Source organism: Telopea speciosissima, chromosome 10 (genome assembly GCF_018873765.1).
Source record: "Telopea speciosissima isolate NSW1024214 ecotype Mountain lineage chromosome 10, Tspe_v1, whole genome shotgun sequence".
Taxonomy (NCBI): domain Eukaryota; kingdom Viridiplantae; phylum Streptophyta; class Magnoliopsida; order Proteales; family Proteaceae; genus Telopea; species Telopea speciosissima.
Window position 1 is genome coordinate 33213621 of NC_057925.1, and position 25908 is coordinate 33239528.

At 42.3% G+C, this 25908-nt stretch overlaps 1 long non-coding RNA gene across 1 annotated transcript; it reads right to left on the bottom strand.

Moving 5' to 3' along the window:
• On the bottom strand, positions 1–25908 carry LOC122642938. The gene is made up of 3 exons (XR_006330132.1): positions 25732–25908; positions 515–640; positions 1–387 (listed from the first exon to the last, which is right to left on the bottom strand). It is a non-coding gene; the product is annotated as an uncharacterized LOC122642938 (long non-coding RNA).

Genomic DNA, 25908 nt, shown 5'->3' on the forward strand with positions numbered 1-25908 from the left:
CTTTTTTCTGTTTTGGAAGTGTTTTACTGTCCTAGTCGTATTTGTGGGGCCTATCTCTGTCAGCCCTTATTTGCCAGTATATTTTCTTCCAAGTATTATCTCTTCCTCCTTGCAATAAAAGTTTTCATTAATCATTAAAAATACATGAAGCTATTGAATTTGTGTAAAATCTAAATGCTACAACTTTTATAATTTTAATAACACCATACCTATATTTAACAACTTATGCATAGAGAGAATCAGCTACATTATACGCTTCCCATAGACAAACCCAACTTATCACCAAATCAACCCGAGTTCCATGCATCAGACAAAAAAAAACATTAAACAAATCATATATTACCTTTTATCAGAATTCTTCTGAATGAAATCAGATACTTCACGATCCTGAAAAATAATATGGACATCCATCATCCAAAACAGGTCACAGACAGTAAATGAATTACCAAAAGCAAGGTAACAACGGGAGTTTAGCATTTGGAAGGTTAAACCTTGCAACAAAAGAGTGTATTACCTTTGAAAAAGCTTTTTGTTTGCTCTGTTCTAAAGATGTCCTTGACAGAGATCGACTTCCTCCTTTCACAACTTTCTCAATTTTGCTCTTGCTTCTCCGAATGGAACACGGCATCTTTTGTTTCACCTGTTCATGTTGACACTTAACAGTTAAAGAGGGGAAGTGCTATTGAAAACAATTAACAGCGAAAATCAATCCAATCTTAATTTTCACAATGAAAGCTCAATTAGTGAATCAAAAGCTATAGGAGAAGCACCAACATTCTAATCAGATGTCCACGTAAGTACCAATGGTAAAATATTTTTGAATCAAAATTTATATTTTTTGTGGGAAACCCATAACAGTCTGCAACCAGTCAATATCCATCAGTACCATGGTTCAAGAAGTTGGTGGAGATGGTCGAAATAGACCAAAAAAAAATGGGTTTCAGCACAGTTCGAAACAAAATGCTATGAGACTCACTAGGTTTACCAGATTTCGACCGAAACTTACATGTTACGGTCAACATTTCGACACGTTTCAGTGATTTCGTTTCGCCGAAATGTTACATTCACTTAAGTTTAAATACCATAAGTCGTTTGAAATGGGTACTGCTTCAACCAATTTCAAACTCAACTCGTCATGTTTCAACCGAAATCTGTATTTTGACTCCAAACTTTAATTTTTGCTTGATTTTGGCCATTCCAGCTGCAACTCTTGGTGGAAGAACTTGTTGGAAGCTAGCTCAAGTCATCTATAACTGAGATTTAGCAAGTTTGAGGGAGATTGCTTAAAGATTAACAGTTTGACGTAATACCTTTTTTTTTCACAAGTAATTTTTTACAAAAAAAAAAGGGGTAAATATGTAGTGGTTAGGCTTCAATTTTTATCTGTTAAATAGTATTAGCCGATCAATGAATTCATGGAGTTGAATTTAATTTTCTGTTTTGAAATTATGATTTAAATTTTTGGTATAAAGAATTGATTATCTTGCAACCAATTTTTGAAACATAGTGTTAATACTTAGTGGTTGGAGCTTAATTCTATTTATGTTGGTCACCATTGGCCAATCTACAGGCTCACAGTCAATGGTGCACATGCCCCCCACACATGCAGGTTATACCAGACACCTGCGCTGCAGATGGGGACCAGATGAGGAGCACGACAGCGTTAACATGGACATAGATGTTTCTTCCTTGTCTAACACACTTGGAGGCCTCAGACTGGAGGGTAGCAGCGGATATACTTGGTTTGGGCAGTCAGGACATTGGCGCGCACCATCATTTCCAGACACATCTAGCATTGGTATGGTGGGTGGTGGGTATGGTGGGTTTGATCAGCATGGCTCTTCATCATCTCCATTCCACACTACTCATGATGATCAGTCACAGGTTGTGGCATCTTTCGTGGATAGCATCTTCTTCTTCCCGACCCAGTGATCTGTATCCGAGGTTGGGGTACCTAGAGTATATGGATGATGAGACATATCAGGCTGTTGTGATGGACTTTGAACATTTCTTCTGACATACCATGACATAGCCATCTTTTGTGATCAAGTCGAAGGAACGGTTTTGTCAGCACTCAGCAGCAAGTCTTCCTCATCTTTTGAGCCCACCTGAAACCCTATGTGGTATTAACATAGAGTAGGAGACTAGGCCAAAGGGCAGGGGACTTTTGCCTATTTGCACATTTGATGTGAAGTCAGTGACTGTACACTTATGATGTAATATTGTGAAATTTAAATTAAATGATTTTTCTCAATTTGTAACTTGCAATTGCATATTTTAATTGGCTTCATTATATTTTATATGTTATAGTACTAAATCATGTGTAACATAGGCTATTTTTGAGAAATATACAGGCAAGGTACGGGCCATACGGCAAACACTGCCAATTTAATGTACGAAATCAAACTAACAATTTGAGTGTTTTTTCCAACAATCTAAAGGTTTCATTGTGTTTAGGGATGCTTAATTAAGGTCACTGTCAAGTTTCAGTCCAATTATAGTCGTTTGACCATTTCTATGGTCAAACAAAACGATGCGGGATTTCGGTCAAGTTTCTGTCGAAATCTAAATTATAGGTTTCAACCAGGGTCGAAACACTGATAGAAACCAACTTCTTGAACCTTGATCAATACCATTAGATGGGCCCAGTTCTCCCCTCATGGTATAAGGCAATTCTCTACAGCAAAAACATAGCCTTATACCAACTAAATGGGGTAGGTTACATGAATCCTGGTTCTCTAATCAGCTCTGTTCGAAGTCATACAAGAAATGAGACCTAAGCTATGCATGTCTTTCCCCACCACCTCTCCTAGGATTATTTTAGGCCTGCCCCTGACTCTTTTAGATCTTTCAATCCGAATCAATAAGGCAATTTTCTATAATTGCAAATTTATGGGCAAATTTGGCAAGAGATTAGAAACATAATTGGCTAGATTAGGAAGTTGATTAGATGTTCACTGCTAAGTGCTAACCTTCTTTAATGGACTAAGAAAAACAGGCAAATACAGTACCAAAAAAAAATTACAAAGACAGTAAAGTAAACAGGGAATATACTAGGCAATATTGTATACATAATCAACCAAACAGTAGTATAACAAAACCATTGGCAAGTCTTTTAATAGTCTCAGGCTTTAGAAAACTATGGTTGCATTGCCTAAACCCCGATTGGTAGAGGGACGATTAGGAGAAGGGAAGAATTTTGAGATGAATCTCAGTGTTGCAGGAGAAGAGGGGGGGAGAAGATCGCACACGCACAGCCACACAGGCCTCAACCAAACAACTCAGTTCATTCTTTTGTCAAATCTGTATCATCGGTTACAAGCCAATATATAAAGATAACTTCAAACAAGAAATAGAAATTAACCCAACTAGAGAACTAAGACCAGATTTGGTATGATTTCTATTTCAACTTTGGATTTGATTTCATGAAATAGTCAACAAATAGATTTTGGTCAAGAAATTGAAATTGTTTCGGTTGGATCAATTTGAAATATTTCAATAATAAGAAATCCATTTGGTAGTTCAATTTCTAAGAATAAATTCTCTACATTTCTTTGGGAGAGGATGATGGTGCCAGTGCGTAGCAGGACAGGCAGGACCAAAAAGAGGGTGGTGGTAGAGGCAGCAGTGAGGCAGGATGGTGGTGGTGGTGGCAATAGTGGCGGGGTGATGGTGGCAGTGATAGCAGTGATGGTGGCGGCAGTGGGCCGGTGGCAGTGGAGGTGGTAGTGTTGAGGTGGTGGTGACAACAGTGGCGGCAGAGGCCCAGTGGTGGTGGTGGCAGGGAGGTGGTGGGGGCATGGTGGTGGTGAGATCATAAGGAGGAGAAGAAGGGTGGTGTTTTATTTTTAACATGAAATTAATACTTTGCCCATCAAATTAACCATGGGCTCATTAAATTGCAATAGTGAAATCAATTTCAAATTCAGAATTGAAACTGAAATATCTCCTCACCTATTTCAGAATTTCTATTCCAGATTAAAAATCAAACCAAACAATTTCCAAATAGAAATCATACCAAATCAGGCCTAAGAAAACTAATTTTACTTAACTAAGGGAATACGGTAAGAAAACTAATTTTACTAAACTAAGGAAACTACTAACTTCGTAAATAGCTATCCCCTAATAAGATTTAAATTTAAAAAAAAGTCCTAAAATATCCTAATAGACCATAGACCCAGACTTGGACCCGGTTCTCGGTCTGGGTTCCCAAACGAGTTTGGGCCTGTCCAAGATAGTGCACCTGCATGGCTGCATAATTCCCCCAGTGCTGAGGAAAACTCGGCTACGAGTTTTGTAAAATAGTAGAAATACAAGCACACTAACAGGGGTTATCTGCTCATTGTCTGCAACTGGACGAAAATCCAAAATTTGAAGCCTTAGGGTTGCATCCATAGCTGGAAAAACTGTGAGGAAGAACAAATTCAATGTGAATGCTTGGTGTTGCAGTAGAGCCCGTTCGATCTTCACCCATAATATTTGTCTCGTCTTCCTTGACCGGTACTTGTTGTTCCATATCTGAGTGGTCTTCCTCTTGTGTTGGCTCATTCGGTTCATCCTGTGGCTGCACTATCGGTATCACCTTCTTTGACTCCAAGGATATTTCGTCAACCGATCCATGAAGAACAAATGTTTGGCGCTTGTGAAAAAGTTGTAGGTTCTATCACAATCAACAACACCTTTTCGTTCTTCTAACCATTCTTGACCCAATTTAATAATGCAATGAGAAGATTCGAACTCTTCACAATAAGCACCATCACAATACTTCAGGATCAGAGAATTCGACGAATACATAATCCTAGACTCAATAATGGTTTTGTCACTGTTTGATAGCATCTCTACCATAGATCGCTAGACGAAATTGCTGCTTTGCCTTTCATCAATAAACAAATCAGCAAGCTATCCGTTGGGCAAGCAAATTTTAAACCTAAACACAAAGAAACTCATGCCCAGGTTTGTATTTGGAATCACTATGGCCCACACAAATAAGAGGATACTCAAATCAAGGAGTTAGTGACAGAACCGTAAATAAAAGAACCTTGAAAGGATTTAAAATATAAAAGTAGGGAGGGACAAAATAAGGTTGGGGTAGACTAGGAAGGAAGTTTAAAAAAGGACAAGGTAGAATAAAAAGGTGCTAGGGAGTATAATGGGAAAACCAAAAAAAATAAGAAAATAAGGAATAAAGTGGTGGCTCGAGAAGAGGAGATCGTCTCCTCCTTCACAACGTCAGAGAAAAACCAGTAAGTGAAGGAGAAATCTCCCACACGAGATTATCGGGTGACATGGAAGTTTGGAGCTGGATTCTCTGCTATGGATCTTTGGAAAACCAGTGGTGAACACATGTAAAAGCACTCTCCTATTTCTGGAACCAGCAGTGGAACTTCAACTTCGATTAGGAGACTGCGAGTATCATACACCGGAGTGCAGCGACGAACCCAGGAATGCTTGATGTGATTACCTCTAAAATTCTTCTCTCACATCTTTTTTTTTTTATTGGTGCTGTCGGAACCCTAGAAAGGGGTTCGATTGAGGTGACAGTGGGGATGGTGGGTGCGTTTGTGAGTCATTGCGGGTGGAAAAAGGAAGATGGGATGTTGCGAGGGAGGGAGTGTTGCTGCAGGAGTCAGGAATCGAAGGGAGGGGAGGGAGACCGAGAGAGAGAGAGATCGATGGGGAAGGATGATGGATCATTCAGCTTTGATATCAAATTGGTAGAGGGACGATTAGGAGAAGTCAAGAAGTCTGAGATAAATCTCAGTGCAGGGGAGAGGAAATCGCATAAGAAGAAGGGGGGGTGGGAAGAAGATCGCACACACACAGCCACACAGGCCTCAACCAAACAACTCAATTCATTCTTTTGTCAATCTAATCTGTATCATCGATCACAAGCCAATATATTAAGAAAATTTCAAACAAGAAATAGAAATTAACCCAACAAGGAAACTAAGAAAACTAATTTTACTCAACTAAGGAAACTACTAACTTCATACGTAGCTACCAGCCTATCTCCTAACAAAATATTAAAAAAAAATAAATAGTCCTAAAATATCCTACTAGATTAAAAACCAAGATTTGGACCCGGTTCTCGGTCTAGGTTTCCAAACGGGTTTGGGTCGGTCCAAGATAGTGCACCTGCATCACCAATGATCTCTATTTCCTCTTTCTTTTTTTTTTTCGTGTATAGATATGCTGCTGAATTTTCAGTTTTGTGATACAGAAAAATAAGTTTTCAATTTTCTGTTGCCAATAATTCTCCACTCTACCAGCTAGAAACTCCAGCATATATAAAGGCTCCAATTATTAGCGAAATGAATAAATAGAAGAAAAAAGCAACTACTCCCTACCAAAAATTTGGGGGAGGGGGACCCCAAACCCCAAGGGAAGCAAGATCCAAAGTCCAAGCTCGACTGCAAGAAGAATCATAAGCATTTCTACAATAACATAACAGAAGCTACAGAAAGCCAAAACCTATACTCTCAGCTATACCTGTAACTTCCCATTAGGATTCTCTCTTATTCTCATTACCTGAAGCACCAGTATTGTTTTTCAAAACATTCTACTTCTCTGTTTCAATTTTTCCACCATCCACATTCTGTTGAAAGTATTAGTGATACCACTCTCCTAGGAACACTATACATTTACATTTTTTAGATTAGAGGTAGGCTATACCTCTAACTCTCCATCAAGTCTCTCTTGTATTCCTGACATCTCATCATTTGAAGCAACAGTATAGCTTCTTGAAAAACAAGACCTCTTCTTCTCTGGCTAAACCCTCTTCAATACTTCTGAAAATATTAGTTGTACCAATGTACCCACAACCTGATGCAGTTTTATCACCAAACTGGGCTTCTTTTAATAGGAATAAGTCTAGTTGGGTAATATACATGTTGAACCTTTGATCCCATGGGTTTTCTATGTACTAGATACTTTTATGGGCCTAAACTATGGGTAATAATGTTACATACGGGCTTTGTTAGTAGATTTCTTTTTATTTGGTTAGTGATCATGTGACTTGGTGAAGTGGTCATATGACAACTTAAGTGCTAATGTGACTATTTAATTGTTATTTAGGTTGGGCTGGATTAGGACTCTATAAGTCCAGCCATGTTTTGAGTCTAATAGATTAAGGATTGGAATAGGCCTTTCTTTTTTAGTTTAGGAGTCTATTTGGAGTCCTCTATATAAGGTTGTAAGGGGGGCAAATATTGTACACGAATTTGGATTAATGAAAAGCTTTTGGCTGCTCTTCTTCTCCCTTGGAGATTGTCTTGTGTTTGATCAAGGCTGGTGGGATTGGTGTTTGATCCAATCAACACCTTGCGGTATGAAGCCTGGATGTTCTTTTGAAGCTCTCCTTCAACTTCAAGATCAAGTTAAAAATTTGATTTGTATTCAAGTTCAAGTTCAAGATCTGATTTTTATTCAAGTTCAAGTTCAAAGATTCAATTTTTATTCAAGTTTCTCCTTCAAACAAGCTGCTGCCAGGATAATTCTGCTATTCCTGTAAGTTTAAAACATTCCACATCCCCCAATTCTTCTCCTAATCTACTAAACCACCAAACCCTAACATCCCCTCCATCACTAGACAACATTCCCATAACCAAAATACTGCCCAGACCAAACCAGCCAGCAAAATCTCATCTTTTTTAGATCAAACTCTCCATCCCTGCCCCTATAGGGCTCAATCCAAACCCTAGCCTCATCCTCCCACTCTAAACCCTAGATTTCTCCTCTTTTACTCTTTTCAAAAACCCGAAATCCTAACCCCATATTGCTGTTAATTCAAATCAGCATACTTCCCTCTATTAAAACATCTCAAGACCTTCACTGATAAGACTCCTCTACACCTGCCTAGCATAACCAGCACCTCAAACCCTAACCCTAATTTTGACCTAAAACCATTTTCTGCCCCAATCGGATTACCAGTTCATAATAGATCCTGTAGTACTGGTTCCTAGTTGGTCTCCTACCAACCTAGGACTACATTACAACCCCAAGGAACACTATGCATTTTGTCCTAACCTTTTCAACACATGATCTCAGAATGGTTAAGTTAACGTCCAAATCATCCAAGTCTTCATGACATAATCAACAAAGCTTAGTAAAATAAATTATCTAAACAGAAAAAAGAAGGGGGGAGAAAAGCAGCTGCATTCATTTCTTAAGTCTTAATTAAATGAAAGAAATCAGTCATCAGTTGTCCTATTAGATCAATCAAACGGCTTTCTTATTTGAAAATTGAGTTTCACATAGTACACTTAATGATAAACTCAAACTGGTGCAAACACAGGTTGGACTAATTGGCTTGATTGTGCGCCCACCCAAACAAACTACAGTTCCACAATTGAGATGAATGGCAAAATACTATAAACATGTTGTAGTTGCAAGGGAAAATGGCAAGGCTGTAAATAATCAGAATCTTCAAGCTGTTGGATAGGTAAAAGCAAAGGGTAAGGTATTTAGGATTTATTTAACAAGGGTAAAGCAGGTAGTAAAAGTTAGCTAAGGGACATGGTGGAAAAAGATATAAAGGAGAGGGCATCATGGGAAAACTAAAGAATAAAGTAAAAGGGTTAAGAATCGTGGGAAAGGGAAATGGTTTTCTTCAACCTTTGAGCACAACAGAACCAGCGGTAAAGGAAGTTCCATGCGAGTGATTCAGGCATCCAACTCATGCTACAAATGCACAAAAAAGCTTCAAACAGGTTCATAATCCTTAGCAAGATTGATTCCAGATCATAGAAACACCATTGGGTAGGCACCAACACAAGGACCAACTCCAGAAACTGGATATGGAGGTAAAGGCAAACCAGACCTGCAACGGGTTTACTTGCTCGTAACAGAGGAGGGCTTGGGAAAAGTAACTCCAGGGTTCTGATCGCCTATGAAACCCTACCTTCGATCAAGATATTGGACCAGACAGAGTTCTGCCGAAGAAGTTCCGACCAACCCTCTGTTAATTACTCTTCTGCTAGAACAGAAACTGAGATTAGGAAGATAATAGGGAAAATGGAAGGAGAAGAATAAGAATAAAGAAAAGAGGGGTAGCAATGATCGACCAGCAAAGCACACCACACTCACCACCATGAGCAAACTAAATTAGATCTCATTCTCATTAAATAATCAAGTCTGTGTTGTCTATTATCTTCCTAATTAAATTGGAAAAGAAGAAACTAAATAACCCCAAGAAAACATCCCCCATGTATCTACCCAATCAAAAAAATAAAATAAAATATTGCATCCTAAGTAAACTACCAGCCCTTGCCAGACCAGAAAACTGGTTTAGAACCATAGTTGTCAAGGCGCCACCTAGGCATCCAGGCGCCTTGGTCGCCTTGATTTTGGACCCTCACCAGTGCCTTAGGTCGCCTAGATGCCGTGACAACTATGTTTAGAACCAACGCTCTGTTTGGGCTTCCAAAGTGGTTCATGTTTGTCCAACCAAACTAGAGCAACTGCATCACAAACCAGCTGAATTAAGGCTAGGTCTCAAAAACAAGTCTTACACTATCAACATGGTAAAGCTTGCAGAACCAAGATTTATGCAATGGACTTGCAACGTCTAAAGACAACGTATGTCTTCAAAAATTTGTAACCTCCTAAATTAACAGCAGACTATTCTATTGGCATCCTCCCTGGGATCTGCTTATAGAATTATAACAAATCCGACTCCTCGTGGGAGTATAAAAAGTAACCAAAATAATTCATTTATACTTTAGAAAGTAAGAACTAACTCACTAAGTGGCATTTGTTTACTCCTTCATACTTTAGAAATTAAAAATTCACTCACTATGTGGCATTTGTTTACTCCAAATTTTACCAGAACCAGCAACCATTTGAACAAAAGGAGGAATATAAAGTCAGGAAATAGTATACATTGACCATTGTTCATCAACAACCAAGCCAGCATCCAAGGGTGATATGTTTTGTAATAACTGAGGAGACAAGATAAAGGTTCTTATCTATCTATCGGACATTGTTCATCAATAACAAAGGCCAGCATCCATGGGAGATATGTTTTGTAATAACTGAAGAAGTAAGATAAAGGTTCTTATCCTATTTCAACCTAGTTGCAACGAAGCAATGAAGGTATAAGCAAACTCATTCCAAATATGATTAAGTTGACCGCATGTAACTCTAAGTATTCTCTAGAAAAGGAGTTCTATAAATTATTTCCAGAAGGTAGGCGCCTTGAAAACTAAAATATAATCTAACAAATAAGGTTTAAAATGTTCAACCCAATTTTTTTCCTTTTTCCTTCTAACCAACTCCACTTAATCGATCCCAGAAAAATATATTTCCATACTAAACAAGAAAAACTTATTTCTAACAGGACTAACTTATCGGTAGCTAACTTTAAATAATTCAACAGAAAGGACTGCTAACACAATGGCTTCTTAAAACAACCAATAACAAATTCAATATATGGATGGAAAAATATTTACAATTCTTCAAAGCTCTTTCTGCAGTACCTTTACTGCCTAGCAAAGACAACACAACTTGGAACTTGACCAATAAAAAAAATCTTACACACAATTCTTATACCCCTCTTGAATCGCTTATAAATGAGGAACCAGACCCCAAATTTCAAAACCAATTTGAGTTGTTTCAGTGAGGTTCATAGGTCAAAGAAATGGGATCACAGTATCACCCATAACAGCGGTTCCAGGTTCCACTTAAAAACCAAAACACTCACCAGCAAATTAATTGATAATTGTGGCGAATAACAGAGATACGCAATGAGAGAAATAAAAAACCAGATCAGAAAATTAAATCTGGAACTATGAATTAGATCTGTAGGGCAACCAACTGTTCTGGTTCTCTCACAGAACATAATAGAACGGCAAAACAGGTTGGTGAACAAGGCCTCAAAATCAATTTTGCGCCCAAAAAGAGGCTCAAGTTGGTAGCTGAAAATTTCTTATATTCTATTTTACACAGGTTGGACAAATATGTAATATTGGATGTTTAAATTAAGCTAAGTTGAGAGGATCTTCATGCAGTGCTTCTGTTATGTCAACAGTTTGAGTTCCAGTTTTAGTTCTTAAGAGTATACTAATAGATTTTCTAGAGTCCAAGTCTGAGTTGGTGGTTTCTTACTTTAGAGACAGTAAAAGATGCAGCCTCCATTCATTTACAGTTTTTGAGAAAAAATAGAGTTCAGTTTTGGTATGGAAGTTCTGACATGCAAAGGCCAGTGTAATTGCTTATTTACTCTCAAGTTCTCTCTCTCTCTTTCTCTTCAGTAAAATTCTTATCAGGTCTGAATTTCTCAATTATCACGTTAGTTTTACTCTCTCACTCCTGCAATACTTTTCAATCAATTTCTCTATTTCTACTCTTTCTGTGCTTAGTTTGATCTGAAACTCCAAAAATATGTTTCAGCTACTATTCATTATTAAATCTGATCACTTAAATCAGATTTAAACTCATCTATTTACATACCCATATATACTGCCCTGTTTTCTCTCATATCCTCTTTTATCTATTGCCCCTTCGATTCAGTTAGAGGGATCTTATTTTTTTCCCCTTGATAGAACAGATCCCGTAGGAGACTTGACAAAACTTCCAGTCAATCTGCTTTATATTTTACTAGTTCTCTCCCAACCCTAAAATCTTCCCTGTTCTGATGATTTATCAATTGCTCCACACTTCCTTGTTCTGTCCTTTTATTCAATTAATCAATTTCTATCTATTTCCCAAGTTTGAAATCTGTTATTCTCCATTCTAAACATCTTTTTTGTTATTCATTATGTCCTCATCAGTTTTCTTTATCAAACTCATGATAAATTTCAGAGTGTTTATATCTGTTCCTTGTACACACATACTAGATTCCAATCATTCCAGCAAGCCTTATAGCCCTATTTCCCTAAATTAGGGTTTGAATTTGCACCAATATGTGGGAAAAGTTGGTATCACTTCTTCAGAGTGAATCTGAGAGAATTTTTTCCTTCTCCGAAGTTAGACTGACTAGAATTCTTTTCCACGACTGATTCTTGGATTTTTCATTCTTTCGAAGTTGTACTTTGAAGCAAAACTTTTATGCTTCTCATCCCAAGAATCACTTCCTTAGTTTGTGTGGGTACCACCTACAGTAAGTATTTGTTAACTACAAAAATCACTCAGAAGAATAGTAAATTGCAAACCCCCAACTCCCAAAAGAATAAAAAAATAGGAAACAAAACAAAGTGCTTCCTAAGAGACTACTCTAGACATCAGGAGTGATACCAAAATCCCACCCTAATTGCAGGTTGTGTATTTCTGTACCCAATATTTCAGTCCAGTTCAATGATGCAGACGCCTGGGGGGAGGTGGGTCAGAATAATTCCATTGTTTGTTGAAAATAGGTTACAAACTCCAGCTTTAAGACCTCCATTAAGATTATTCTAGTGCCTGATCTTTAAGGACATTAATTCTAGGTTGAGAGCTGCTCTTGATAAGCTACTCACTCTTGACCATCTTTGAGGTAGACAGTTTTCCCTTCTCTCTTTTTTTTTTTTTTTAGATAGATTATCTTTAAGGAAGAGGTTGCAAACGAGCCAACATGTGTGTTCTATGAAATAAGTAAGCCCTCCAAACATCTCTTCATTTTCTGTGATATAGCATGAAAGTAAATTTGGCCTCCTTCCACTGTTTGTTCATAGTTGATTCAGAAACCCGGGAGACATGGATTTCCTTGGACTTGGGTTCTTTCAGTTTTTACTTTGACGAACAGGGGATGGGGGAATGGAGAGGAATCAGTAAATCTATGACAGAGTAAGTGCTCAATAAATGTGCACATCAATTGGGTGATCCATGGAATAGACAGCATCTAAGAAAGAATACCTAGGTGTTCGGGTTTCCAAGATAATTTGCAATATTTGGTTTGAGGGTATTAAATTTTCTTCTTTTTCTTGATACATTTTTCTGAACAATTTACATTTTTACTTTTTTTTTCTTTTTTTGGTTGAATTCCTCATTCACCGTGCTTCTGCTATAACATTTTCGTACAGATTAATCTACAAAACATATATTAATAAAAACCCCTCCAATCATTGCTTAAAAAATTGTTATCACTGCACTCTCATGACTTGACAAAAAACAGCAAAGGAAAGAAAACTGAAACCACATCAAAAATTCCTTACCAAAATGATATCAAAAGGAAACATTAATATACCATGACAAAACCCAGTATCTAGTTAATGAGTCGCTTTCTAGGCATTTCCATGTGTTCTAGGGTTGTCAAAGAAGATACTAAAAAGCCTGAGCTATTTTACATTTGCTAAAGTCTACAAACTATTAACCATATATGAAGCTTCCATGCATTGGTATGGAAGCTGTACTTCATTCAAATGTACAGTATATACAATTGATCTCTCAAGAGAGGAATAAGGCATCTGACAAGGTATCCATAGAAATCAAGGTGTATTACCAAACACATCTGAACAATATATAAAGTTCAAAGGAAAATCCTTCTAGGTCAAAGGTGGGCATAGGATCAAGGAAATTGAATTGCAAGTTTTCCTTAATTTATTATTATTATTTTTTTATCAATAGCAAAACGAGATTTTATCTATAGAACCAAATTGCACATTTGGAAAGAAGCCCAATGAGAACGTGGAAGATATTTGACATACAACATCAAGTTAAGTGTTATGCTCCATGGACTGAAAAGTTGGCAACACATTTTACACTTGCTTGTGGAAGTTAATCATTTACTCTGGCCACAAGGACTAGTAGCACTCGATTATTTCCCAAAACCAGTGTGTGGTTTATAAGGATTTTATTCCAGCCTCAAACACAAAACAATAGTAAGAACAATAGAGCACATACTTCTAGTACAAGCTATAACAAACAAAACTCCAAGAGCGAAACAACTAACAATAGAAATATTTATTGAAATATTGGAAAAAAAGCACAACCAACTGAATTATGCAGTCTAATAATTGTGGCAGGAAAGTTGTTGCTAACAGCTGCAGTACCTGAACAAATAAAATAAGGCTCAAAACCTTAAACTCTAAAAGGGCACTGCCAGTCCAAACTACATCAGTTCCTAGTCGGAATTTTGTGCAATAGTCCAATACATGAAGCACAAACACAAATTAACTATTCTCCCTCAAAGAAGGCCAAACACATGGACACAATGACACGTAGATAAGGACCATTAAACTCTTCTCTTTCAAATGGAATTAACTTTTCTCCAAAGCTTCAATTCTTGGATACAACATTACTAAAGAAACTCCCACATTCTGAAAATGAAAGTTAATATAATTACAGAAGTCGTATTAATTTACCACTCACATCTGAGAATACCCTGTACATTGAACTATTACAGAGGGCATTTACATTCTCAGAAAGAATATACAGAGAAACCTGACCAAAGAGCCTATCTTCTCAAGGATAACTTAGAGAAACACAAAAAAAAAAGCTATAACTTACACAAAGCGATCTATCTGCATCCAAGACTTGCAGAAAAAAATCCATCTTCCATACAAGTCACGAAATGGAAAAGAAAATTCATAGAATGACAATCATAATAACATATTGACGAAAAGAGAGACAAAGTTCCCAACACCATGTGCCTACCTCTGTATGATAAATCTTCTAAACAACATATAACTTCCAAACAGAAGAGCATAAACATTGGCAGAGGCCAAGGATATGATATCCAGGAACCAAAACTTGAAAGGAAAACAGAAAAAAGAAAACCGGAAATTTGTCCATGTTCAACTCTAAATCAAAAAATAATAATATTTTTTTAAAAAAAAAAATCACTAATTGCAGAAAACCGGAAATGACTGTGATGTACCCACTATAGTCCTGCCAATGGCGTAATGACACGTGTTCAGCCCAGGTTTATTTGATGTCAGCTCGGTCACGTTGAACCGATCTTGTACAAACCTGCAGAGAATAAAACCCCACGGCCCGAGAAAATGATCGGCCCGGTTCTTACCGAGCCGATCATTTAAAAGACCGAGGCAAAGAAGGCGCAGGCGAAGAGGGAATTACTTTTCCCAAATCACACGGCACGCATGAGCTAGGGTCATGCGTTCGGCATGATCTCTTAAGACAGGTGTCCACTCAAACGACGCTCCACTTCAGCGTTTACTAGATCAAGACAAAGATCTGCTGTCAACAAAAACCTATGACGATCTGCGATTTGAAACCTATAAATAGCCAGGTATGCCATAGGTTTAAGGATCTCTCTTTTTTCAAATTCTTGAATTATCTGTGCGTGAGCAATCTAATTTTGGCATCGGAGCTCAATTGGCCGGCCCAGACCGGCAAGGGTTGACCGATACGTTGTTTTGTGGGTCAGTACAGCCATTCGGAGATTGGGACGGATCGTGCACTAACAGATTGGCGCCGTCTGTGGGAAACCACACTAAAAGCCATGGTTACAGACGGGACTGAGACGTCCCGAGGAGGACAACCCGTAACCCGGCAGACATCAAAGGAAGCACGGTTGCCGCCAACAGAAGGACAGCATGGGATCGTCGAACAAGGAGGACCAAGTAACCACCCCACAGTCCAGGGGAGTCAGGGAACCTTACTACCACCCTTGCAGCCCTTGTTATCTGGATTAGGCAGCCTTGACCCAAGTGCACCGGTCACCAACACGCAGTTTCAACAATTGCAGTACCAAATCCTAGAGAATCAAACGTTGTTCCGTACATGTCTGGAACGGTTAGACTCCATAGCTCGGCAAGGGCATCTTGAGCAGGTCATCCCACCACCACCGCCACCAGCAGGAGGTTCGACCCAACGTTCGATGAGTCCCAGAGGGTCTAAAGCAGGACATCGAATCCAGGAGGGGGGACAAGCAGGCCAGAGAAGCGCCCGGAGGGGGGATAAAAATATGGGGGGACGTAATGGCTCAAAGAGCCCGCACGCCGAGAAGAATAAGTTAGGCGGGGAGATCGAAGTCGGCGAGTCTAAGTGTAAGAATGCTGAGCCTGATCCGAACCACGCCTGGGAGAAACAGTTGCAAGAACTAGACGATCGGGTAAAAAGCTTGGATAAGAAGGGGAATGGATTGCATGCCTTAGCCCAACATCACCGGTTCACCGACGAGATCCTGAACGCCAACCTACCTCGAGGCTTCAAACTGCCCAACTTTGTCATGTATTAAGGAAAGACCGATCCTGTAGATCACGTCAGCTATTACATTTCGGTCATGATGATTTACGGTGGGACAGACGCGGTGCTGTGCCGAGCCTTTTCCGCCTCCCTTAAGGGGGAAGCCACGCTGTGGTTCTCGAAGTTAAAGCCGAGGTCAATCAATCATTGGAAGGAGTTAGCTAAGGCCTTCGTGGTACGATTTTAGAGCAGTATCAGGCAAAAGAAGACAGTGGCGAACTTGTTCGCGTTGAAGCAGAAGAAGGGAGAGCCGATCAGAGAATTTCTAACTCGGTTCATGAACAAGTCTTTGGACGTGGAAGACTTGGATGAAACCATGGCATTTAATGCCTTGCACAATGGGGTGACCGATGAGGAGCTAGTTAAGTCCCTAGTCCTGAACCAGGTGACCACCATGCCTGAGCTCATGGGGCGATGTAATCAGTATGCGAACATGGCTGAAGTATTAGCAGCGCGAGGCGAAGTCTATGGGGGGCCAGACAAAAAGAAGGTTACTGACAGAGAAGATCGTAGAGATCGCCATGACGACCATCAAGCCAGAAGAGATGATAAGAGGACCAGGTCGGATCGGAGGGAAAGGGCGCTGAGCCCAGATTACACGCTGCTCAACACAAAGCGCTCGGAGATATTACTACAAATTCATAACCGAGGAATACTTCGTTGGCCAGACCCGATGTTCACCGAGGCCAAAGATAGGAATCCGAACAAGTATTGCCGATTTCACAAAGATACTGGACATGACACCAATGACTGCAGGCAGTTGAAGAAAGAGATAGAGAAGCTAATCAGTGAAGGACACCTCGCACGATACGTGGACAGGGCGAAGGTGGAAAGGAGAACAAACCACCCTTACCACGATGAGGATAGAAGGGAGGGCCGACGAGATAGGAGGAATGAAGATCGACCCGGGGACAGAAAGGAACGAAGGACGATCCCGATCCGGACCGATGGGCAACGTTCTAATTACACGAAGGGGGCAGAAACAAGTCAGGTCGCACCCGGCGCTCCTATACTCACCATTGTGGGAGGACCCAAACCCGAGTCTATCAGAAAGGCGAAAGCCCATGCTCGGTTCGTAGGGGTCGCAGAAGCAGCAAACAAGCAGGCCAAGAAAGAACCAGTCATTAGTTTCTCCAATGATGATATGGAGAATATCAGTTGGCCCCATGACGACGCAGTGGTCATACAGGCAGTAATCGACAACAGACCGGTCCACCGGATCCTTGTAGACACGGGCGCGTCGGTCGATATGATGTCATATGAAGCATTCCGACAGTTCGGACTCGCCGACACCGATCTCAAGCCAGATGGCACTAACCTGTACGGGTTCTCTGGGGCATCTGCTACCATTGAAGGTACGATCGAGATGACGCTGACGGCTGGGACCCACCTGAACACGAAGACAATAAGGGTAAATTTTATGGCGGTGAAAGTCGTATCAGCTTTCAACGTGATCCTCGGTCGGCCATCCTTAAATTCATTGGGAGCCATTGTCTCCACGAAACATCTCATGATAAAATTCCCAACAGACAACAGGGTCGGAGTATGCCGAGCTGACCAGAAGAAGTCCAAGGAATGTTACGCGGCTTTTGTAAAAATGACAAAGGTCGACTGCCGAGCAATGGCCTACACGGTGGAGGTACCCAATCATAGGGACGATGCGGTCGAACGAAGGGGAGAGCCGGTGGAAGAACTTGTTGCAGTACAGCTAGGGACGAGCCCCGAGAAAGTTGTTTATGTCGGAAGTCAGCTGAGCCCTTAGCATCAGAAGCAGATGATTGATTTCCTCAAAGCAAACCCCGATATATTTGCTTGGTCGGCAGCCGAGATGACGGGAATTCCACGACATGTGGTCGAACATAAGTTATGGGTCGATCCGACCAAAAAGCCCGTACAACAGAAGCGTCGAAATTTCGCTACAGACAGATTGGCGGCGATTAAGGAAGAGGTTGACAAGTTGAAGAGCTTGGGCTTCATTCGCCCTATTGAGTTTCCCACTTGGCTGGCGAACGTGGTCATGGTGCCAAAGTCAAACGGCAAATGGCGCATGTGTGTAGACTACACCGATCTTAACAAAGCCTGTTCGAAGGATAACTACCCATTGCCAAGAATAGATCAGGTCATAGATACAACGGCAGGTTATGAAATGTTGACTTTTATGGATGCCTACTCGGGCAACAATCAGATAAAGATGTGTGAGGCGGATGAGTCTCTAATAGCATTCCGAACCGAACAAGGAACTTTTGCTATACAGCGATGCCATTCGGTTTGAAAAATGCTGGGGCAACCTACCAACGGATGGTCAACACGATCTTTAAGAATCACATCGGCAGGAACATGGAGGTTTACGTCGATGATATGCTCGTCAAGAGCAAGAGATCGGAAGACCACATAGCCGACCTTGATGAGGTGTTTGGTGTCCTCAGGAAGCATCAGATGAAGCTCAACCCGGCAAAATGTGCATTCGGGGTTGGATCAGGGAAGTTCTTTGGTTACATGGTATCTAAGCGAGGCATCGAAGCTAATCCCACAAAGATCAAGGCAATCAAAGAAATGCAACCGCCACGGACGGTGAAGGAAGTCCAACGACTAACCTGGAGAGTCGTCGCCCTTAGCAGATTTATGTAGCGCCGGGGACAAATGCCACCCGTTCTTCAAAGCCTTAAAGGGGTTAAGGGACCCGCGCAAGTTTTGTTGGACGGATGAGTGCCAGGGGGCTTTCAATACCCTGAAGAAATATTTGGAAAACCCTCCATTGCTCGTCCAACCCGACCACGGAGAGGACTTGCAGATGTATTTAGCTGCCTCTGAGGTTGCAGTAAGTGCAGTGTTGGTGAAAGAAGATTGTACAGCCCAGGTACAAAGGCCGGTGTACTATGTCAGTCACGTACTGGTAAATGCTGAGTTGAGGTACTCTCATATTGAAAAACTGGCCTTTGCACTAGTGACCGCGGTGAGAAGATTGCGCCCGTATTTCCAAGCCCATATAATTATCATCATGACCAATCAGCCTTTGAAGAGGATATTGCACCGACCCGACCTCTCAGGACGACTCGTAGGATGGGCAGTAGAGCTTAGCGAGCATCAGATTGAATTTCAGCCGTGGGCCGCCATCAAGGCCCAAGCACTAGCAGATTTTGTGGTAGAGTGCACTTTTCCCGACACCATTTCCGAACCGGGCCCGAGCCGACCCAGAGAGCCTTGTTGGATGTTGTTTGTAGACGGATCAAGTCGAACAAAAGGAGGTGGAGCAAGGCTAATTCTGATTAGCCCAGAAGGGTTCGAGATCCGATATGCGCTGCGGTTCCTTTTCCCAGCTTCTAACAATGAAGCTGAATACGAGGCCCTCTTAGCAGGATTGCGAATTTCACGAGCTGTCCTAGCATCAAGAATACTAGTTCATAGTGATTCCCAACTGATCGTGAATCAGGTAAGAGGCGCCTATGAGGCCAAGGAAGATCGGATGGTGAAATACCTTACGAAGGCCAAGGAGTTGGTCAGGCAATTTGAAAGCTTCGAAATTCAGCAAATCCCCCGGGAAGAAAATAGTGCGGGCTGACGCGTTATCAAGGTTGACGGATACAGATTTCCCAGCAAACCGATCTGTTTACATCGAAGAGCTGAGCAAGCCGTCTTATCAGACAGATGAAGTTAGCAACATAGAAGAGGGGCCAAGCTGGATGGACCCCATCATTCAGTACTTAAAGCACGACGTCCTGCCGGCTGACGGAAAGGAAGCACACGTCGTACGACAACGAGCTGCGAATTATACGTGGATAGACAGAGCATTATACAAGAGGTCGGTATCAAGCCCCCTATTGCGTTGCCTTGGACCAAATGGGGCCCGATACGCACTGGAGGAAGTCCATGAAGGGATCTGCGGAAGCCATATGGCGGGGCGATCCCTAGCTTACAAAATACTGAGGCAGGGTTTCTACTGGCCCAACATGCAGCGGGAAGCTAGAGAATATGTTCGGCGATGCGAACAATGCCAACTACACGGATCGGTGCCGCGCCGACCGTCTACCCACCTGACACCTATGCTCTACCCGATTCCCTTTACTATGTGGGGGATGGATTTGCTCGGCAACTTCACCCCAGCCGCGGGAAACAGAAAGTATCTAGTTGTGGCCATAGACTACTTTACCAAGTGGGTAGAGGCTGAGCCCTTAGCAACAATTATGGAGAAGAACATCGAAAAGTTCTTCAGGGACAAAATCATTTACCGGTTTGGATTACCTCGGGTCCTGCTCACCGACAATGGGAAACAGTTCGATAACCGAGCATTCCGAGCTTTCTGCGACTTATACCAGATTGAGTTCTGCAATACCTCGATAGCACACCCCTAGTGCAATGGGCAAGTAGAGGTTACAAAACCAACAATCAAGGACGAGCTGAAGAAGAGGCTACAAGACGCCAAGGCTAAGTGGGTAGATGAGCTTCCTAGCGTGTTATGGTCCTATAGGACAACCATCAAAACGCCCACAGGAGAGACATCGTTCCGGTTGGCATACGGGACCGAGGCTTTGGCTCCAGTAGAGGTGGTAGCAACCTCACATCGGGTGGCATACTTTGATGAACATTCCAACAAGCAGGGCCTTCGTGCCAATATAGACTTTTTGGAGGAAGTAAGAGAAGATGCAAGAATCAGAAATGAGATCCACCAATAAAGAGCAGCCAGGTATTATAATAGCAGAGTTCGGCCGTGATGGTTTCAGCTCGGCGACCTTGTAGTGAGAAAAGCCAGTGCCTCAAACCCAAGGAACGTCAACAAGTTATCCCCCAATTGGGAAGGCCCCTACGTGATTTCCAAAATGGTTCGGCCCAGCACCTATTACCTCAAGACGATGGATGGGGAAGAACTCCCAAGGCCATGGAATTCAGAGCATATGAAGAAATATTATCAATAAAAAGATGTGGAGATGATCAAGAAACTCTTTTGTTGTTTCGTTCAAGTTACACAGCCAAAAGATACATGAATACGATTTCCAACGTTTTATCAAGCCTTTTGTCTACTATCCTACGAAGATCGTCCTCATCCGTGAGTAGATGAGGCCGACCTCCGGGTTGGTAAAGACCTCCAATAAGAGGCATCAGCGAAGATCGTCCTCATCCGTGAGTAGACGAGGCCGACCTCCGGGTTGGTAAAGACCTCCAATAAGAGGCATCAGCGAAGATCGTCCTCATCCGTGAGCAGACGAGGCCAACCTCCGGGTTGGTAAAGACCTCGATAAGAGGCATCGAAAGATCGTCCTCATCAGTGAGCGACGAGGCCAACCTCCGGGTTGGTAAAGACCTCCAATAAGAGGCATCAGCAAAGATCGTCCTCATCCGTGAGTAGACGAGGCCGACCTCCGGGTTGGTAAAGACCTCCAATAAGAGGCATCAGCGAAGATCGTCCTCATCTGTGAGTAGACGAGGCCGACCTCGGGGTTGGTAAAGAACTCCAATAAGAGGCATCAGCGAAGATCGTCCTCATCCGTGAGTAGACGAGGCCGACCTCCGGGTTGGTAAAGACCTCCAATCCATAAAGATCGTAAAAAAAAAAAAGATTGTTTAACTCATCAAAGGGTCCTATACAATTTCCCTACATCTTTCCAGCCCCCTACATTTTTCTAGTCCTTCCAAAAAGAAGAAGTAGAACATCTTTGCAACCTTTTCAAAAAAAAAAAGAGAAGAAAAGAGAAGACTCCAACATATATGCAGGTCGGAAAATTACAATTCCCCATCCTCTTTGACATCGACAGTATCATTGAGCTTGGTAACATCGGCCTCGATGACCTGGATTTTTTGCTCAACTTCTAATCCTGCCTCGACCTGACCATCAGTCCCCTCAACAACCACGGTCTCGCCAGTGGGAGTATAGTAATCATAATCAGAGAAATTGAAGGTCGGCAGCTTGGATAGCACATGGCGGAAAGCATGATTAGCACCATCTCGAACGCATCGGCGTTGTAAGACGTGACGAGCACGCAGAAAGCCTCTGAGCTTTTAAAGTCCTCGATAACGGACATTTTCACGGAAAGACGATCTTCGTTGGCCATCTTAACCGTCTCGCAAAGCTCTGCCCGGGCATTCGCTAAAAACTTCTCCAAATCCACCTTCTGATTATGGTATCGATCCCGCTCTTCGGTCAGGAGAGTAGTTTGGACGGAGAGATTGGCTAGTTTGGTCCGAAGCTCGGCAATGGTAGCATCTGCTGCAGCCTTCTCCTTTACGAGAGCTTTCTTCTCACCCAAAGCCGTGCTGAGCTTAAGACCAGAATCCCAGAGCTTGTGGGAAAGAGTCTCCACCCGAAAGCCGGCCTCAGCCGCATAAGCAAACCCCTAACACAAAAGGGGGAATATCATGTTAAAAACAAACAAACAAAAAGAGAAGCAGGACGGGCCAGAAAGATGTAGTAAGGAAGTACGTACCATGCTCAAAACCTTGTAAAAATCAGCAGAAAGGCCCCATCAGACAAATTCCTCAGCTCGTTCCGGTCGCGAGGAAGGTGACACTTAGAAACCCACTCATACGCGATAGCCCCGTCATCCATAGCCGAGTCCCCGGCCTTCAAGTTCCACCGAATGGAGTAGTTCGGTTCGGGCATTTTCTCTTTCTCTTTCAATTTCTCCTTCTTATCCCTGTCAGAGGGAGACAAGGTCGACTTTCCCCTGTTAGTTGGGGGGAGGGAAGTTCGTCCCTTTTCCTCTTCTCGTCCCTCCGATCATTCCTTCCTGTCTTGCCCTCCGAGTCAATTGCAACAATACCAGACGGGGGAGGCACTTTGGAATCGCCTTTGGGCAGTCGAGAAGGAACATTGTCGGCCGTTTTCCCTTTCTCCTTATGAAGGGAAGCCAATGATCAGCTCGTCTCCCCTCTTCCCTTGTCTTTCCCACCCTCGCCGGCAAGTCTTCGTTTCTTTTCTAGAGCGGCTCGAGCAAGTTTATCTGTGTCCAACTTGAACGTCACTGCAACAACGAAAAACAATGTCAGACCAAAGCAACAAGGTCAGGGCGCGAGCTATGGTACGAGCCGACTAAAACTCACCTAAATTCATCGCTTGAAGAAAATCATCGGAGTTCAGCTTCCGAACATCGAATCTTTTGGCCTTAGAGGCTCGGGCGATTGCCCTTTCATCCTCGCTACTCAAGGGAAGAGGTTGGTTCACAACCCTCGGTTTGACTGCGAGCCACTCCTATCTAAAGGGTGACCCGGGAATATCGGCATAAAAAAACCGATCTTTCCAATTTTTGACTGATGTGGGCATGGCAACGAAGAGGGGCACCCCTTTCCTATTCTTTCCAAGTTTACGATGAGTGAAATAATACCACCCGTCCAGGTTGCATTTCTTGAGCATAAAATAATTTAAAAAAAGCAACAAGCTCGGCTCACAATCAATCCTTTAAAGAACACGAAAAATCCAAGAATGATTCTCCAAGAATTAGGCACCAATTGACAAGGGGTGAGTTGCCAGTGGTTAAAAATCTCTTTCACAAGGTCCAAAGTAGGAAGCCTCAGACCATTGTGAAAGGACTTCTCATATAAACTCACCCAGGGAACCTGGGTATGACACACCATCTCCTCCTTTGAGGGAAGCCTCAGGACGACCTCGTCAAGAATGGAATATTGTCTCCTGATCCAGGTCAGATCGGAAGGGTGCAGAATAGAAGCCACATTGTACACACTCTGTTCCGGTTCGTCAAATACTGTTTCGTCACTGTCGTTCTCCTCATCCTCGTCTTTGTCCTCTTCGGCACTACTGATGCCATCGTTTACCTCCTCTGAACCAGCTCGGTCGGTAGGATCGGCCTCTTCCTCGGCCCCATTATGAACGGAGCCTTGGCACTCTATTCCCAGGATGTCCACATCGGCATCTACCTCGCCAACTACGACAGGGGCAGCCGCCTGGACATATGCTCCCGTATCGAGGGGCGGGGTTGGGGGGTTATGGATCTCACGATCAGGCTCCATCGCCGCATTTTGGTCGGGCCAAACCTTGCTGAGGTCATCAGAGGCCGAGCTAAGCAAGTCCTCAAGGTTTAAAGAGCTGGACGTGCTGGGGGCGGAGTCACGGCTATAACCTTTAATCGAGGGGCTTACCCCGGGCAGTTTATATTCGTCACCACTATAACCCATGAGATGAGAGCAGAACTTACTTGTAGCCGAAGAAATCACAAGGCGCCTCGTCTGGAATGAGATGACGTGCTGAGCTTACGAAACCAACCGATCAAAGGGGCAGCGCGACCTTCAAAACAACAGCGGACGACAAATGGAGCACAACTGTTCTCCAATTTATAGCCAGGGGACGTGGGAATCCAACGGTCAGGAGAGCACGTATCTAATGGACATTGTCACACGACGGTCTGACTACCCGAACCATTATGACCCTAACCCGACACGTGGCCAATAGGTGGTGCGAAGTTCGAGGTGCACGACAGGATCCAAACAACGTGTAAAGCACGATTCGCTGAAGATCGGCTCGGTTACCAGAGAACGACGCTACCAGACGCCAGACGGCTTTAAGCCCTATTCGCCCAGACCATAAATGGTCCAGGTGAGTGGGGGGGCATATGATGTACCCACCATAGTCCTGCCAATGGCGTAATGACACGTGTTCAGCCCAGGTTTATTCGACGTCAGCTCGGCCACGTTGAACCGATCTTGTACAAATCTGCAGAGAATTAAACCCCACGGCCCGAGAAAATGATCGGCCCGGTTCTTACCGAGCCGATCATTTAAAAGACCGAGGCAAAGAAGGCGCAAGCGAAGAGGGAATTACTTTTCCCAAATCACACGGGACGCATGAGCTAGGGTCATGCGTTCGGCGTGATCTCTTAAGACAAGTGTCCACTCAAACGACGCTCCACTTCAGCGTTTACTAGATCGAGACAAAGATCTGCTGTCAACAAAAACCTATGACGATCTACGATTTGAAACCTATAAATAGCCAGGTATGCCATAGTTTTAAGGATGTCTCTTTTTTCAAATTCTTGAATTATCTGTGCATGCGCAATATAATTTTGGCATCGGAGCTCGATCGGCCGGCCCAGACGGGCAAGGGTTGACCCATACGTTGTTTTGTGGGTCAGTACAGCCATTCGGAGAACGGGACGGATCGTGCACTAACAGACTGCAACCGCTAATTAACATAATCAATTAACTCCACAGAACCGTGACCCCTAAATTTAAACAGCCGCTATATAATCAAATAACAAAACAAACCCTCTTTAAATTCATTATTTTCCTCCCTTTTCCTTCTATATTTCTGCGTCATCCAATTCACCAATATATAATAACAATAATTATACAAAACAAGAGTTGAGAAAAAGCTTCACTAAATTTAACAGCGAATCAAAACCGTCACTAAATTTATCATACGGAGCCTGAAATATCTGCGACCACATTTGATCACCAACAAACTTTAAAAATTAATAGTACTAAAAATCCACAATAGATTTAACTAATCTTACACTGAATCAAAGTCTCTAAATTTAAAGGTCCAAGAAACTCCGATAAATTTAACTGCAGCAGTGTTAGATATGAACAAAACAGAAAGAAAGGGGGGGGGGGGGAAATTCTTTAACAGAAATGGAGGAAGAAACGGGGAAGAAACTAGAAAGATACCTTTGCATTAGCTTTCCGATATCCGCGCTTTTCTCGCTTCGCTTCGACGGCTCCCTTTATAAGGTAATCTGTCTTGATCTATTGTTCTTTAATCCTTGAACGATAAGAGAGAAAGAGAGAGAGGGGCACGAAAAACCAGAGACTGTGATTAAAATTTGGGAAGGGAAAGAGAAAGGA